General features: G+C 44.6%; 1 protein-coding gene across 1 annotated transcript in view; it reads right to left on the reverse strand.

The window, feature by feature from the left end:
* The window catches only part of GNB1 (G protein subunit beta 1), a 57,762-nt gene extending 42,688 nt beyond the window's left edge, over positions 1 to 15,074 (reverse strand). Inside the window, exon 1 of the mRNA XM_075604836.1 lies at positions 14,626 to 15,074. The gene's annotated coding sequence lies outside the window, so the exon portion shown is untranslated. The remainder of the gene's footprint in view (positions 1 to 14,625) is intronic.
* Positions 15,075 to 16,361: the final 1,287 nt, after the last annotated feature.

The following is a 16,361-nucleotide window of genomic DNA, read 5'->3' on the forward strand; positions in this document are numbered from 1 at the left end:
TTTTTTCATTGTCCCCCCACCCCCTTTTGATCTTTCACCCCTTGTCTGGTCATCATCCTATAAGAAATCTCCCTGTTTAACACTAATTTTCTTTTTGGATCTCACTCAGAAAGTTATAGCTGAAATGATAAAATTGAGGCAGTGTTTGGCACTGAAGAGTTGATGGCAACTTAATATTGCATGATGTGTCTACATACAGCAAAACCCAATATATAGGAATCCAAACAAGATAGATCGATCTGTGGTTTCTTGTCATCTTTTTCACCCACCATAACTTAAAATATATAAACACACACAGCTGTGTTAAAAGTAAAAGGATAAATGTATTGCTTTTGCAGGGGTGCGCAAACTTATGGTGCTGCGACCCCTGCCTGCTCTACCCCAGTGCTCGAGCCCCCCATCCCTTTCTGGCAGGGTCAAATTATGCTGCAGGGTCATGTGACATCATTTGCCGCCACATTGCCCGAAGCCAGCTGAATTAAGGTAAGAGTTAGAGGCCTTGAGCGATCCCCCGGCATTTAATTGAAATGCCTTGTGTAAGAGAGCACAGGATGCTGCTTCTTCTGTGCCATATGAACAGAAGTCAGAACTGTAAGTCATGGAAAACACTAGATAGTTTGCAGGTGGTGATACAACTCATGGTACAAACATGTTTTTCCACAGACATAATGCATGAACTTTCAAGAACACAAACATTTGACATGTGGTAACACCTAAATCAAAGAACCACAGGGACAGATGTTTACAACATGAGTGCGCAAACTGGGGGGCGTGAGAATTTCATGGGGGGGGGGGAGGCGGCGGTTACCGAGGCCCCGCGGCATTTAAATAAATGCATGGGGAGGCGTGAGGCCTCCAACTCCCTTAGCTGCTCTCTGCCGGGTCTTCGGAGATGCATCACCATGGCAACGCTCGTCAAATGAGGCGGCGATGTCACGTGACCCGTGACGTCATTTGACGCTGAGTCCTTGGAGAGAGTGGCGCAAAAGCTGCGGCTGCTGGGCAGTGGGGTGCAGCTCAAGCTGGTGTTGTCTGTGTTGTACTGTAAAGCTTTAACCTCTTGCAGCCGTATGTCATAGGGATTCCACAACCCCCTATAAAAAAAGTGAGCCCTTAAGGGCTCGTCCAGGGTGGCGCCGAGCGGGCGGGCTCATGCTCGCCAGGATGAGTCACGTTGCGACAGTGCGCGTGGCCTGCGTGAGTTGCACTCGGCGCTCAATTTCAGTACTAATCTTTTGAATCTGTAGCTCTGACTTCTGTTCACATGACCTACTTTACCCTGTCAGAGGACAGCAAGCTAACAACCAATGCAATACAAGCTCTCAATGCTTGTATTGCATTGGTTGTTGGCTTGCTGTCCTCTGATAGGGAAATGAGGTCATGTGATCAGAAGTCGGAGCTACAGATACAAAAGATGTGTGTACTCTTTAAACTGAAACATCCCAAAGATGTGAGTAGCAGAGGCAGACAGAGGGCTTTTGGGGCATGCAGCCACACACTGCTGAATCAATCTCTCCTGTGTGGGGGCGGTAATTCCAGCAAGGGGGGGAGCGCGGGGCATGCAGTCGAACATACACTGCTCCTTTGGGGACCGGCACTTGGAGGGAGGGGGGGTTTGGTGGCAGAGTCGCGGGGCATGCAGCGGGACACACTGCTCCTCTGTGTGGGGGGGCGGGGGTGGCAGAAACGCAGGGCAAACGCTGACAGCTGCTGTGGCTTCTGCAGCGCCCCCTGGCTGTTTTTTGTGTGTGTTTTTTTGAGTACATCGATTCTAGGACGCAGTCCCTATTTCAGACACGTGAAAAAGGGAAAAAAAGTGCGTCTTAGAATCGAGGAAATACGGTAATTATCCAAGTCTACCATAAAGAGAAGATTTCACGAGAGCAAATACAGAGGGTTCACCACAAGGTGCAAACCATTCATAAGCCTCAAGAATAGAAAGGCCAGGTTAGACTTTGCCAAACAATATCTTAAAAAGCCAACCCAGTTCTGGAACAGCATTCTTTGGACAGATGAAACTAAGATCAACCTGTACCAGAATGATAGGAAGAAAAAAGCATGGAGAAGGCTTGGAACGGCTCATGATCCGAAGCATACCACATCATCTGTAAAACACGGTTAAGCAGTGTGATGGCATGGGCATGCATGGTTTACAATGGCACTGGGTCACTAGTGTTTATTGATCATGTGACAGAAGACAGAAGCAGCCGGATGAATTCTGAAATGTATAGGGATATATTATCTGCTCAGATTCAGCCAAATTCAGCGAAGTTGATTGGACGGCGCTTCACTTTACAGATGGACAATGACCCAAAACATACTGCGAAAGCAACCCAGGAGTTTTTTTAAGGCAAGGAAGTGGAATATTCTGCAATGGCCGAGTCAATCACCTGATCTCAAACCCGATCAAGCATGCATTTCACTTGCTGAAGACAAAACATAAGGCAGAAAGACCCACAAACAAACAACAACTGAAGACAGCTGCAGAAAAAGGCCTGGCAAAGCATCACAAAGGAGGAAACCCAGCGTTTGGTGATGTCTATGTGTTCCAGACTTCAAGCAGTCATTGCCTGCAAAGGATTCTCAACAAAGTATTAAAAATGAACATTTTATTTATTTATGATTATTAATTTGTCATATTACATTTGAGCCCCTGAAATAAGATGCCTGCGTATGAAAATGGTTGTAATTCCTAAACGTTTCATACGATATTTTTGTTCAACCCCTTGAATTAAAGCTGAAAGTCTACACTTCTATTGCATCTTGGTTGTTTCATTTCAAATCCATTGTGGTGGCGTACAGAGCCAAAATTATGAAAATTGTGACAGTGTCCAATTATTTCCGTACCGAACTGTATATTCCTATTGTCTGATTTTTCTGCACCACTTGTATTATTATAATTCCCTGTACTGTATTTTTTGTTAAGTGCCGAGTACACTTTTGGCGCTATATAAGTAAAGACACACACACGGTGTGTTGCTGCAATAGATGCTGTTCCTGCTATAGATGCAGATACATGTCCCCGACCGTCGCGTCCCATTGAAATGCCCCCGCGTCCCATTGAAATGCCCCCGCGTCCCATTGACACTAGCAAATTTCTAGCAGGATAAGATTTGTCTCCTGCTTACATGCGCGTGACATCACTGCGCATGAGCGCCAGCCCCCTACCTGGCCACAGCCTTACAGGAGACTCACAAAGAATGGGCAGAAGGGGCACAGAGCAGCTAAAACATTTATTTAATAAAAAAAAAACACTAAGGGTTAACATAGTTAACCATTAGTGGGTTTTTATTAAATAAATGTTTTAGTTGCTCAGTCCCCCTTCTGCCCATTCTTTTCTTTATATTGCAAAATAAGACATTATGGTGCCTATACAAATGCAATATTTTCAAGGATGCCTACAAATTTGTGCCTTAATTCACCATTTTCATTCACCCCGCCACTTCATGTGCAATATGTGGTAATTAAGCCATTGAAAATTGCAAGAACAAAAAACAAAACAAAAATATTAAAAGTTAAAGATTTACCATTTTTAGCACTGAAGATATCATCCCATTAGAAGAAAAAGGAACTTTGCACGGCCCTTCAAACCCTCATCATACTTTTCTGCTAGGCCAACACATTTGAATTCAGTTATCACAAAATATCAACTAGGCGACACCAAGATAATTACTTTACAGACACCTGAAAAACTAACCCCATTAAAAAGAATATATATTTTCCAAGAAACGCCATAGAACCTACAAATATTCAACAGAATCATTGCTTTGTTGCAACTGGGAACAAGAAATTTATAACCCGGTAAGTTGATATCAGCGACTGCAAAATGCTTCAGAGGTAATTAGGCATAATCCGGCTTTTTAAACTGTAGTTAAAATAGCTAGTTTGTGTAAACAATACAATTTTGAGTAGCAAACAACACCAGTCTCCAAGGCAGGCGTGCGCAAAGTTTCCTTGCTGTGTCCCCCTGCCTGCTCTCCTCAGTTCTCGTGCCGTCTCCCCCCCCCCCCCCCCATATACCTCAGTTCGGTGTCAAAATGACGCCGCGGGGTCATGTGGAGTGAAATCACATGACGCTGCTTTGCCATGGGGTCGCTTCCTGAGCTGGCTGAATTTCGGTAAATAGAGGTTGCAGAGGACTTGCATTTAATTTAAATGCCTTGGGGTAGAGTGCGGGACCTCTGCAACCGCCCCCCAAAAAATGATTGCGTCCCCCCACCCCCTGCTCTAATGTGTGTAGGTTTCATATTTGAAAGATTTAATGTGGTCAATTAATTGAATATTCATCCTGAGGCACAAGACAAAATTTAAAGTGTTGTGAAGCATTTTAATCCCCAAACTAAATGTTTTTACTAACCATAAAATAGTGATCTTACCTTTATGTTTTTGATTTGATAATTATCCCTGTTTAAACTATACTTGGATTAGCTGCATCTACACGTGAATTAGACTATTCGGGAATGGTGTCTCAACAATAAGGCAGTCCATATGGCTTAAACGGGATTTTAAAACTGAGAATATTAATTATCAAGATACTAATGCAGTGAGCCAAAATCCAAGGGCGGTAAGAATATAATCCAATTCAGAGACTAAATCGTGAGCCCAGATCCACATTCCACTATGACCTTTGTTATTTTGAGCAAAGCTTAGTAATTTCTGTTGCACTCAGTGGAAATAAACACCAACGTTATGTAGGGATTTTAGGTCTCAGACAGAAGACATCTGCTCATTTTATAGAAATGTTAAATCGGCACAAAAAAAAAAAAAAATGTTCTTACGCTTTCAAACTGATTACGGTCTTGATTATACCAAGTGCAGCAGCGATATTCTGTGACGTCACCCAGCACTGCCGCCGAGCAGCATCTTGATTATACCGGGGAGAGAGAGCAGGAGGCTTGGAGGCGTGTCAGGGGCATGGGCGTGAGCGGTTCGTCCTCATTAGCTGAACCACTCACATGACTTGGCCATTGCAAGATAAACAAATTTCGCAGTCTCTTACCCAGCCGTCGCTTGCGGTATAAGCACGTTCATTGGATGTAAGGTACTTGTTTTAGCGCTGCTACATGCGACGCCTCATGCATTTTTGGGCATAATCACGGCCTAACCCTTTTTACAGTGCCGGGTATCTGGCTACATCAGAGTGTTACTGGACCGCCAGCGATTGCGTGTCAAGCGATTGCTCCTTGAGCAATGACATGACTTGAGCAATGACATGACTTTTCCAGGTCCTGGATGCCAGAAAAAAAGTCCCTCTTCCTTTGGATCGGATTGGCAGAGTCGTTAGATCTTCAAAACACTACAACATCTAGTGAATTACGTTTCTGTCATTCGCTGGTTCTGGGAGAATTAAAGGAACTATGATTTTTTGGTTTATGTGAAAACTTGACCTAAATTAGGGTGCTTTTGAATCTTGTGCTGGTGAACATTAAAACATGGTGATCTAGAAAGAGGTTGAAGCAGGGTGATCCTATTACCTGTAAGGAATTTTTTTTTTCTTTTTTAAATCCCATAGACTACTAGAGGCTTCAAAACACACAAAAATCGATTCAGGACTAGATTCAGATCATGGATCCCATGAAAGCAAAAAAGTCCAAATCCTTATTTTTTCTTTGTCCGTGCTTTAGGGAATTGCTTCACATGCAGATAGCTCTTTTTCAGAACCCAATAAACTATTTGTGCTGAAGCCTTTACCCGCAGGTCTAATGTGCATATTCTATATCAGTCAAAGCAGCCATTCTGGCTGTTTCCAGAAAAAAATCCAATGACTTCAAAGAAGAATAAGTCCATAAAGTCCTTAAAACTAGCAGAGTTTTTCCACTGCTTTTGGGCAATACGATGGAACTTCCTGAAGAGGCAATCTTGTCTTAAAATGTTGACATATAACCACCTTGATTGATATATTGCTCTCTTTTCCTTGTATGTTTATATTTTCAATACTTTAGTATAGATAGTTATAGATTTTTCTAATGGATGTTTTAATATTTATTCATTATTTAGGGTGCGTGGAGATTTTTTTCCTTTGTAGATGATTGCAGCAAAGTGTATATCCTTTTTGGGGTCTTTATGTTAGTGATTCGAGTGCGCTATAGGTAACTTTTTATTACTTCCTACAGCTTCCACTGGACTTTAGAGATCCCATCTTGAATGGTCAGACGCCTTAGCCAACGATTGACATTTTAGGTCCAATACTGGTCAGAAACTGTCTGTGGCCTTTATTGGAAGATTGGAGTAGATATCCAGTACATCTTGGCTTTGAAACACCTTAAAATTGCATTTATCCATAAATCACAGATGCTTTCAAAGAAAGCCCTTGCTTTGACGGGATCCACTGGGGGTTTGGCGGTCTTAAAAATTTTCAAATTTGAAATATGACTTAACTACTGGAACCCAAGTGTGCCACAGCCATGGGGGGAATAATCTCTGATGTCTATTCAGCTGGCATGTAAAACAAATATTTATTCAGCCATGGATACACAATTTTCGGCCCTCACCTTGACAAAGGCTGCTTGACAGGCGAAACGTTGGTTTCCACGGCTGAATAAATATTAATTTTGTATCAGTCCATGTGCCCTGATGTTACTTTTACTCTTCCATGGCTTTCTGGGATTTGCAGGACTTCTGACCTTTTGAAGTTGTGCCTGCAGAACTCTATTCTTTACTCAGTTGGCATATCTCATGCTGTGTGGAGTCGTAGAGGCAGTGATCCTCCTCGCTCAGCCAAGCAGAGGAGAGAGGGGAGCTTCTCCATGTCCAAACAGGGCACAATATATACACACTAATCTTTATCTAGTATTAAAAAATGACGACTTAAATATGGTTAAAAACCCAGACATTGACAAATCCAGCAGAGACAGCCCAGTCCCTGCCCCAAAAAAATAAATCAGGAACACGACAAGGGTTTCCTCTGATTGACTCCGGAGGGTATTAAATAAAAATACCTGAGACAACACACATTCTTTTGACCCCCACGAGTTTTACTTTAGATTGGATTATTTTTTGATAAGCCCCGAAATAATGGCCGAGATATCCCACACCACAATTGGGCCTACTACATGGTCTGATCCCGCCCCATTTGCTAAAAATCTAAATATGTCTCAAACAATTCGTAGGCAATTTTGCTGGAGACAAAGATTCACTACTAAACTGTCTAGAAATAGACCAAAGAGTTTAAACTACCCTCAGACTATTTTGAAGTTAATATAGGGAGTGGGACATCTCCCTACTGTGGGAGGCACACAAAGCCACTCTCAGGGGGAAACACATCAATTGAATCACATAAGAAAATGGAGAAATTAAAGAAAACAGAGGAATTGGGGGCAGCAATAAAAATACTAGAACAAACACAAAGCCAAACCATCAAAACAACTATATAAAAGGCTACTCGCAAATCAAAATTAGTAAAAAAAGATCTTCAATTAGAGGACATTGAAAAATTACTAAAATGGACCAATCAACATTTCTATGAAAAGGGCAATAAGACGGACAGGTTACTAGCAATAAACTAAAAGGAATCAGATACAAATCTGGTATCACAACAAAACGGAAAAATATCCTACAACCCAAAAATAATAGCAAGGGAATTTGGCAGATACAACACAAACAATTTTAAGTGGTATAGGCAAACTGGGGCGCTCCCTTTCAATAGCACATATACAGTGATATGAACTACTAAAAATATATAAAATATCAAATACTAAATATACAAGACCAACACACAATACTGGCCCAGAATATGAGATTACTGCTCAGCCCCAGGGAGCATCTTCCCACGATCCTCGTAGTGAGATATGAAAGAGAAAGAGCGGTTGGGGGGGGGGGGGGGGGGGGGCAAAAAGCAAATAGAAATAACAGTCAGATATATCACTGACAAATCAACAATAGTGAAAATAAAAAACAAGTGATGTGGAATAAAATATATTCTATAGACGTACTCACATGGCCATGTGTGGTACTAAATTCTTAGAAAGGTTTCTTTCCTCTATGCTGCTCCTTCATTGCAGCAAACAGCTAATGCTCCCTTCAAGGTCTTTCCCTGGTATAACCTCACCGGTGTGCATATGAGGGAAGACAACGCCACAGATACAGATTTAAAAGGATATTTTATTTAATATAAAAAGTGAGTAACAGTAAACTCACATGTGAATAACCGCCTCCGGTCCACGTCGCCAGCTTCTGCATTCCGGTGCAGTGTGCCCCTGATCCTGCATCCGGTATACAGGTCTGCAGATCAAAGCGCAGGCGCCAGCTACGGTGTCTGCACGCAATCAAAAAGCTCCAGGTCCCTACATGAACTACGCGTTTTGGATATGGTAATCCTTCGTCATGTTTCTCTTTCACATACAATTTGAACACCGACAAGCAACTTAGCCGAGATACCCTGACAAAAAAAAAAGTGCTTGCACCAATATAATCTCCCAAAATTAGACCAGGAAGACCAATACCGTTAATGCAGAAATCACAACAATTGAAATCACAGAGGTAGTTAAGTCTTTAAAAATCTCAAAAGCACCATACAAATATATATCATAAAAAATACTTGAGACATCCTGGCCCCAACAATGTCCCCGATGTTCAACTCCTTTTTTGGAGGAAGACCAAATTCCAGACCAAATGTCTAAAGTCATAACGGTCATCCATAAAGATGGAAAAGATCTAATGAGATGTTAAAAGGGAAGGGCAATCTCGCTGCTGAATTCAAATCTCAAAATATATAGTAAGATAATAGCCAATAGACTGCAAACAGTTCTCCACAGACTTATGTCCTGATCAAGTAGGGTTCATAAATTAAAGACAAGCCTTGGGCAATACTAGACATTTTATAAATATAACAGAACAAATACATATGCAGAAAACTAAAACAATTATTTTATGTTTAAAAATGCGTAAAAAACTATTGACCAGATTAAGTGGCAATTTATGAACGGGGCGGACGTTGGAGGCATTTGGGTTCAGGGGACCAATTGTCACATGGATAAGGGCACTTTTACCACTCCCCCACAGCTACCTTGAAATTACAAGGTACAGGCATACCCCGGTTTATGGACACTCACTTTAAGTACACTCGCGAGTAAGTACATCTCGCTAAATAGGCAAACGACAGCTCGCGCATGCGCCTGTCAGCACGTCCTGAGCAGAAATACCGGCTCCCTACCTGTACCGAAGCTGTGTACAAGCGAGGAGACTATAGAGCCTGTTACAAATGCGCTATTTACATCAGCTATGCACGTATATGATGATTGCAGTACCATACATGCATCGATAAGTGCGGATAAGGTAGTGTTTCACTTTAAGTACATTTTCGCTTTACATACATGCTCCGGTCCCATTGCGTACGCTAATGCGGGGTATGCCTGTAGTCATTTGTATAACCAATGGAACAAGGCAAGGCTGTCCCGTTCTCCCCCATTGCTATTTGGCCTAACAATAGAGCCGCTGGCATGTAACAGACAAAATACTAATATTATAAAATATATGTCTGTTCGCAGGTGACATGTTGACGCTAGCGAACCCATTGACTTAACTCCCCAATTCACAGGCAGCCATGACAGAATTCAGACAAATCTCCGCTTATAAACAGACAAATCTAAGGCCATTAATCTATCCCTCCCCAAACACGAACTAAAAATTACTTCAATTATATTTTAATTATTGGTGAAGTGATACTCATCTTAGATACTTAGAAATTATTACAAAAACATACCAGTCACTAATTCATAACTACCCTAAGCTGATAACGCAAATTAAAAAAGATCTAATGTCTTGAAATACTTTCCAGATAGCCTGGCTCGGAGACACAACCACTAAATATAAAGCTAATCCCACGTTGACTATACTAATTTCAAACGTTAAACATAATGGTTCCACAATAAGTTAGAAAAGGATCTACGAAGTATATATATTTTTTATGTTTATCTGGCAACACAAAGCCGCAAGGGTTGCAAGATCGGTTCTCTTTCAGATTACACATGTTATATTGCTTTAACATCCATAATCATTCTAAATACATTCGAAAAATGTAACTATAGAGCTTATTTGCTAATAAAAGAAAGTTGCTGTGTTGGGTGATTTATATGTACTGTATGAGACATGCATCATACATAAACCAATTTATTTCCTATATATTATTACCTAAAACATAAGTACTCTGGAGACTAATCAATCACTTAGCGGGACCTCATCAGTTAAAGGGAATCAGCAGTAATTTCCCAAAGCAATACAAAATAAAAATGTCTGTCCAAAGCATTATTGCAGGCATGCCAATAAACAAGGGGTACAACACCAAGATATGCAACACTTCCCCAACGGATTCATTGGTTACCCACTTTTTGCACCAAGACTTCACCAGTGATTATCTTGTGAAATTGGAGGAGGTCCCTGTTAATAAAAGCCATAGTTTGAAGATCCCCAGATATTTTATTTATGGAAAAGCACATAAAAATTAAGTGCCTCTATAATACAGGGCACACACTTACCTACATAGGCACAATATTAGCAATATCACACATACTTTGTTTATAATACTACTAGGAGAGGAAATGGTCACTAAATCAACTGCCAGTAAATTCACAATGCAACATAAATCAAGTAGCGTAAATAGCAAAATGAAAGGGTAAGAATATTTAAAGGCTGTATGGCATTTTAACATCACTAGTTGTCATTTTCACCTTTTTTGCTTACATGGAGTCTAAAATGCACTGCAAACTTATACCAGCAAAGGGTAAAAAACAACAACAAGTAAATGCTCTATTTTTTTGAGAAATACACATTTTGTTGATGTTTCCTCTTAATTCTTTCCATGCGTTAAGCCATGATGTTTGCATTTATGTTTTAGAGCCCAATATACAGTTCTTAAAGGAATATAAATAGATATATATAGCGTGATTTTTCTTAAAGACCGGCACCTTTACATTTGACCCCCTAGGTCACAATACCACACTTACTAAAACATATCTACTGTATGTTTTGATCTAAACTATTAGCACCTAAATCATACATGATTAAGGCGTTCAGAAAAAAAATGTATAAGATTGAGATTTTAAAAAAGGGATAGAAAATGTTTCTTTATGCACTACTGACGTAAAAAAATAAAAGCTTGTACAGGTGACAATCTTAAGCATACACACCAAAAAAACATCCGGGTGAAGAACAGCAGGTTAATACCATATTTAACCAGCTTGATGTTTTTCAATCTTATACATGATTACATACTCCTCCCACCAGTATTGTGCTGGGAAGGGGGAGGCTAGAATTAGAATTGAGAAAAGTGTAATGGTATAGCCCTGAGAAATGAAAGCCTCTGTGTGTTCAAACCTTTCTGCTACTCTGAAAATTGTATTAATCAAAAGGAGATGCCAAGACGGGAAGAGAGGCTAGCTTGTCACACAGGAAAAAAGGGGAGTTCAACATGAAAAACCTAAATGCTGAAACGCCATCTTGTTGCAGTAGCTAGGCCTAGGCAACGACTATCCATTCATTCATAGCTCAGGAAAGAATCATCCACACATCTTCCCCATTGCTAGTATTTATAGTAAAACATTTTTTCCTTCAGTAAATATATATTTGTGTATTCTGCACTAGTGTTGCTCAAACTCCCAGTCTGCAACTATATCTGTATAAGCATACACTCCCTGTGATACACACTCTTATTTTACAAAGGGACTAAGGCCTCTTGATATCCAGTGTGACAAAACATTTGACAAAAGGAATTTATAAGCCCCAAATGCTGCTCCATCTCCAAGATCCATTTAATGAGCTGTTTAAACATAGGACTTAGGTTCCCCATTTAACCATTTCCTGTTACAAACGTACACAGACCCAAAAAGGGAAGAAAAGCTAAATGTATATATACACACTTTGCTTCCCAGTTCTATGTAGCCAATACCATCCTTTTAATTGCCATCTACTTAATGCCACTTGCCATGCAATCCCATCTGTCAGTCAATACAAAAATCCCAAAGTAAATATGGATTCTCACACAACACAACTTTGTAGGAACCCCTAAATCTGTGTACAAAAAGAAATACATGTTTGACGGGCATTTGCTGGCAGGTGTTGTAATGGAGAGAAAAGACAAATCACAGGTAAGCTAGTAAACACCTCACACAGCGCAGATTGTCGTAGAAAGCTGGTTTGTGTGTTTTATTCACACACACACAAACACACTGGCATTCCTGCCTTGCAGGTCCCTCCCTTTTCCCACTGCCTTGCAGAGCACCAGCATTATAAACTGGGCTCAGGAGTGTATGAACTATTTTTTGGGGGGTGTTGTATATACAAAACCAGTAACAATGTACATACATTACCCCATGTGAAACTATTTAAACCCAGGTATTGGCTGCAGAACCCCCATACCCCTACTTCCAACTCCCCTAACAGGGCTAGCTGAAGGCATGGATGGCCCTGACTCATATATAAAAATCCTACACACAGCCCCCAAAAAAACATTTCCACCAAGATCCCACCTCACGGTTTAATTTCCATTTACTGCCTGCATCTCTGTAACACTAACCATGTCTGGAAAACTAGATGCAAATCTGTGTTGCTGCGGATCTGGTTAAAGGGGATATGCGAAATAAACATGGCAAAGAGAGAAAACCTCTCGCCTCTTCCCCACCCTTAAACAGCTGGCTGCCTTTCAGTGAGGTCTGGGGGGGGCTCAAATCTGAAAGATAATTATACATCACGCCCTGTGCGGAATAAACCCCAGAAGGAGGACAGGACATGCCCAAGAAAGGGGCATCGGTGAGAGAACAGTCCTGATCCAGAGGCGATCACCCGCCCACCATAGCGGAGGCACACTTGGAAGGAAGTGGGGGAGGCATCCATTGCATGAAGGCCGGAAAGGAAGGATTGGGGGGCGGGGAGTTTGTGTGGGATATGGGGAGGGGGGGTTTGTGTGGGATATGGGGAGGGGGGGTTTGTGTGGGATATGGGGAGGGGGGGTTTGTGTGGGATATGGGGAGGGGGGGTTTGTGTGGGATATGGGGAGGGGGGGTTTGTGTGGGATATGGGGAGGGGGGGTTTGTGTGGGATATGGGGAGGGGGGGTTTGTGTGGGATATGGGGAGGGGGGGTTTGTGTGGGATATGGGGAGGGGGGGTTTGTGTGGGATATGGGGAGGGGGGGTTTGTGTGGGATATGGGGAGGGGGGGTTTGTGTGGGATATGGGGAGGGGGGGTTTGTGTGGGATATGGGGAGGGGGGGTTTGTGTGGGATATGGGGAGGGGGGGTTTGTGTGGGATATGGGGAGGGGGGGTTTGTGTGGGATATGGGGAGGGGGGGTTTGTGTGGGATATTGGGAGGGGGGGTTGTGTGGGATATGGGGAGGGGGGGTTGTGTGGGGTATGGGGAGGGGGGGTTGTGTGGGGTATGGGGAGGGGGGGTTGTGTGGGATATGGGGAGGGGGGGTTGTGTGGGATATGGGGAGGGGGGTTTGTGTGGGATATGGGGAGGGGGGTTTGTGTGGGATATGGGGAGGGGGGGTTGTGTGGGATATGGGGAGGGGGGGTTGTGTGGGATATGGGGAGGGGGGGTTGTGTGGGATATGGGGAGGGGGGGTTGTGTGGGATATGGGGAGGGGGGGTTGTGTGGGATATGGGGAGGGGGGGTTGTGTGGGATATGGGGAGGGGGGGTTGTGTGGGATATGGAAGGGGGTTGTGTGGGATATGGAAGGGGGTTGTGTGGGATATGGAAGGGGGTTGTGTGGGATATGGAAGGGGGTTGTGTGGGATATGGAAGGGGGTTGTGTGGGATATGGGGGGGGTTGTGTGGGATATGGGGGGGGTTGTGTGGGATATGGGGGTGTTGTGTGGGAAATGGGGGGGGTTGTGTGGGATATGGGGGGGTTGTGTGGGTTATGGGGGGGTTGTGTGGGATATGGGGGGGTTGTGTGGGATATGGGGGGGTTGTGTGGGATATGGGGGGGTTTGTGGGATATGGGGGGGTTTGTGGGATATGGGGGGGGTTGTGTGGGATATGGGGGGGTTGTGTGGGATATGGGGGGGCTGTGTGGGATATGGGGGGGCTGTGTGGGATATGGGGGGGCTGTGTGGGATATGGGGGGGGGCTGTGTGGGATATGGGGGGGCTGTGTGGGATATGGGGGGGTTGTGTGGGATATGGGGGGGCTGTGTGGGATATGGGGGGGCTGTGTGGGATTGGGGAGGGGCTGTGTGGGATTGGGGGGGGGGGCTGTGGCTATGTGGGATTGGGGGGGCTGTGGCTATGTGGGATTGGGGGGGAAGTGTGGCTATGTGGGATTGGGGGGGGGGCTGTGGCTATGTGGGATTGGGGGGGGGCTGTGGCTATGTGGGATTGGGGGGGGGGCTGTGGCTATGTGGGATTGGGAGGGGCTGTGGCTATGTGGGATTGGGGGGGGGCTGTGGCTATGTGGGATTGGGGGGGGGGCTGTGGCTATGTGGGATTGGGGGGGGGCTGTGGCTATGTGGGATTGGGCTGTGGCTATGTGGGATTGGGTGGGGCTGTGGCTATGTGGGATTGGGGGGGGGCTGTGGCTATGTGGGATTGGGGGGGGGGCTGTGGCTATGTGGGATTGGGGGGGGGGCTGTGGCTATGTGGGATTGGGGGGGGGCTGTGGCTATGTGGGATTGGGGGACATTTATTTTACCTGCTACCCGCCCACTTGATCATCAACGGCGCCCCCGAGCTGCGGATCTGCCGCGGTCTCCCTCCCTCCGGCTCCTCGCAGACCCCTCGCCCCGCTCAGCCTGTCTTCTTTCTCGGCCTCTTGCTGTCGGTTTCGGGAGGTGCGGGCTCCCTTTGGTCGGTCCGGGCTCCCTTTGTCCGGTGCGGCCCTATCTCCTTCCCCCCGATTCCCGCGGGCTGTACGGAGCTCAGAGGGGACGCGTGAGAGAGGGCTCGGTGCGGCTGCTGAGGGGACCGGGATAGGCGGGTGGGTTGCCTGCTGCTGCTGCGCCACCTCTCGCTGCTTTTCCCCCCCTCGGTTGTGTTAAGTGTTTTCCTCCCCAGTCTCCAAGTCTTTGGCTGAAAAGTACGCGCACAAACCGCCACCCCCCTCAGATCCCTTCAGCCACCGAGCAGAGATGGGCGCGGTAACCCTGCGGACAGCGCCGGGAAACCCCACGCACGGGCAGGCGGAGCGAGACCCAGTGGGGGGAGGGCTACGTCATCACGCCGGGCTCCACACAGAGCACGTTGAAAAGTGAGGATCACACGGGGGACAAGTGACATGAGACAATGTGATGCCGGAGAACAATGGCTTCTTACACACAAACAGGAGGGCTCTGTATGTTCTGTAAAAAGAGCTGCACTTATTCAAGCTTTATAGGACAGTATTTTGGAAATGTTTCTGTTGTAACAGTAGAGAGGGTTTCTGATGTCAAAGAGAAGTGTAAATACAATAGCAGCGGTACTCTGGGCGTGAATATAGCAGCGTTACTCTGGGTGTGAATATAAACTAGCAGCGGTACTCTGGGCGTGAAAATAGCAGCGGTACTTTGGGCGTGAATATAGCAGCAGTACTCTGGGTGTGAATATAATATAGCAGCGGTACTCTGGACGTGAGTATAATATAGCAGCGGTACTCTTGGCGTGAGTATAATATAGCAGCGGTACTCTGGACGTGAGTATAATATAGCGGCGTTACTCTGGACGTGAGTATAATATAGCAGCGGTACTCTGGGCGTGAGTATAAAATAGCAGCGGTACTCTTGGCGTGAGTATAAAATAGCAGCGGTACTCTGGGCGCGAATATAAAATAGCAGCGTTACTCTGGGCGTGAATATAAAATAGCAGCGTTCCTTTGGGCGTGAGTATAAAATAGCTGTGTTACTCTGGGCGTGAGTATAAAATAGAACCGGTACTCTGGGCACGATTATAAAATAGCAGCCGTACTCTGGGCGTGAGTATATAATAGAACCGGTAGTCTGGGCGTGAGTATAAAATAGCAGTGGTACTCTGGGAGTGAGTATAAAATAGCGGCGTTACTCTGGGCGTGAGTATATAATAGAACCGGTACTCTGGGCGTGAGTATAAAATAGCAGTGGTACTCTGGGCGTGAGTATAAAATAGCTGTGTTACTCTGGGCGTGAGTATAAAATAGAACCGGTACTCTGGGCACGATTATAAAATAGCAGCCGTACTCTGGGAGTGAGTATATAATAGAACCGGTACTCTGGGCGTGAGTATAAAATATCAGCGGTACTCTGGGCGTGAGTATAAAATATCAGCGGTACTCTGGGCGTGAGTATAAAGTAGCAGCGGTACTCTGGGCGTGGGTATAAAATAGCAGCGGTACTCTGGGCGTGGGTATAAAATAGCAGCGGTACTCTGGGCGAGAGTATAAAATAGCAGCGGTACTCTGGGCGTGGGTATAAAATAGCA

This window comes from Ascaphus truei, chromosome 6 (assembly GCF_040206685.1).
Source record: "Ascaphus truei isolate aAscTru1 chromosome 6, aAscTru1.hap1, whole genome shotgun sequence".
Taxonomy (NCBI): Eukaryota; Metazoa; Chordata; class Amphibia; order Anura; family Ascaphidae; genus Ascaphus; species Ascaphus truei.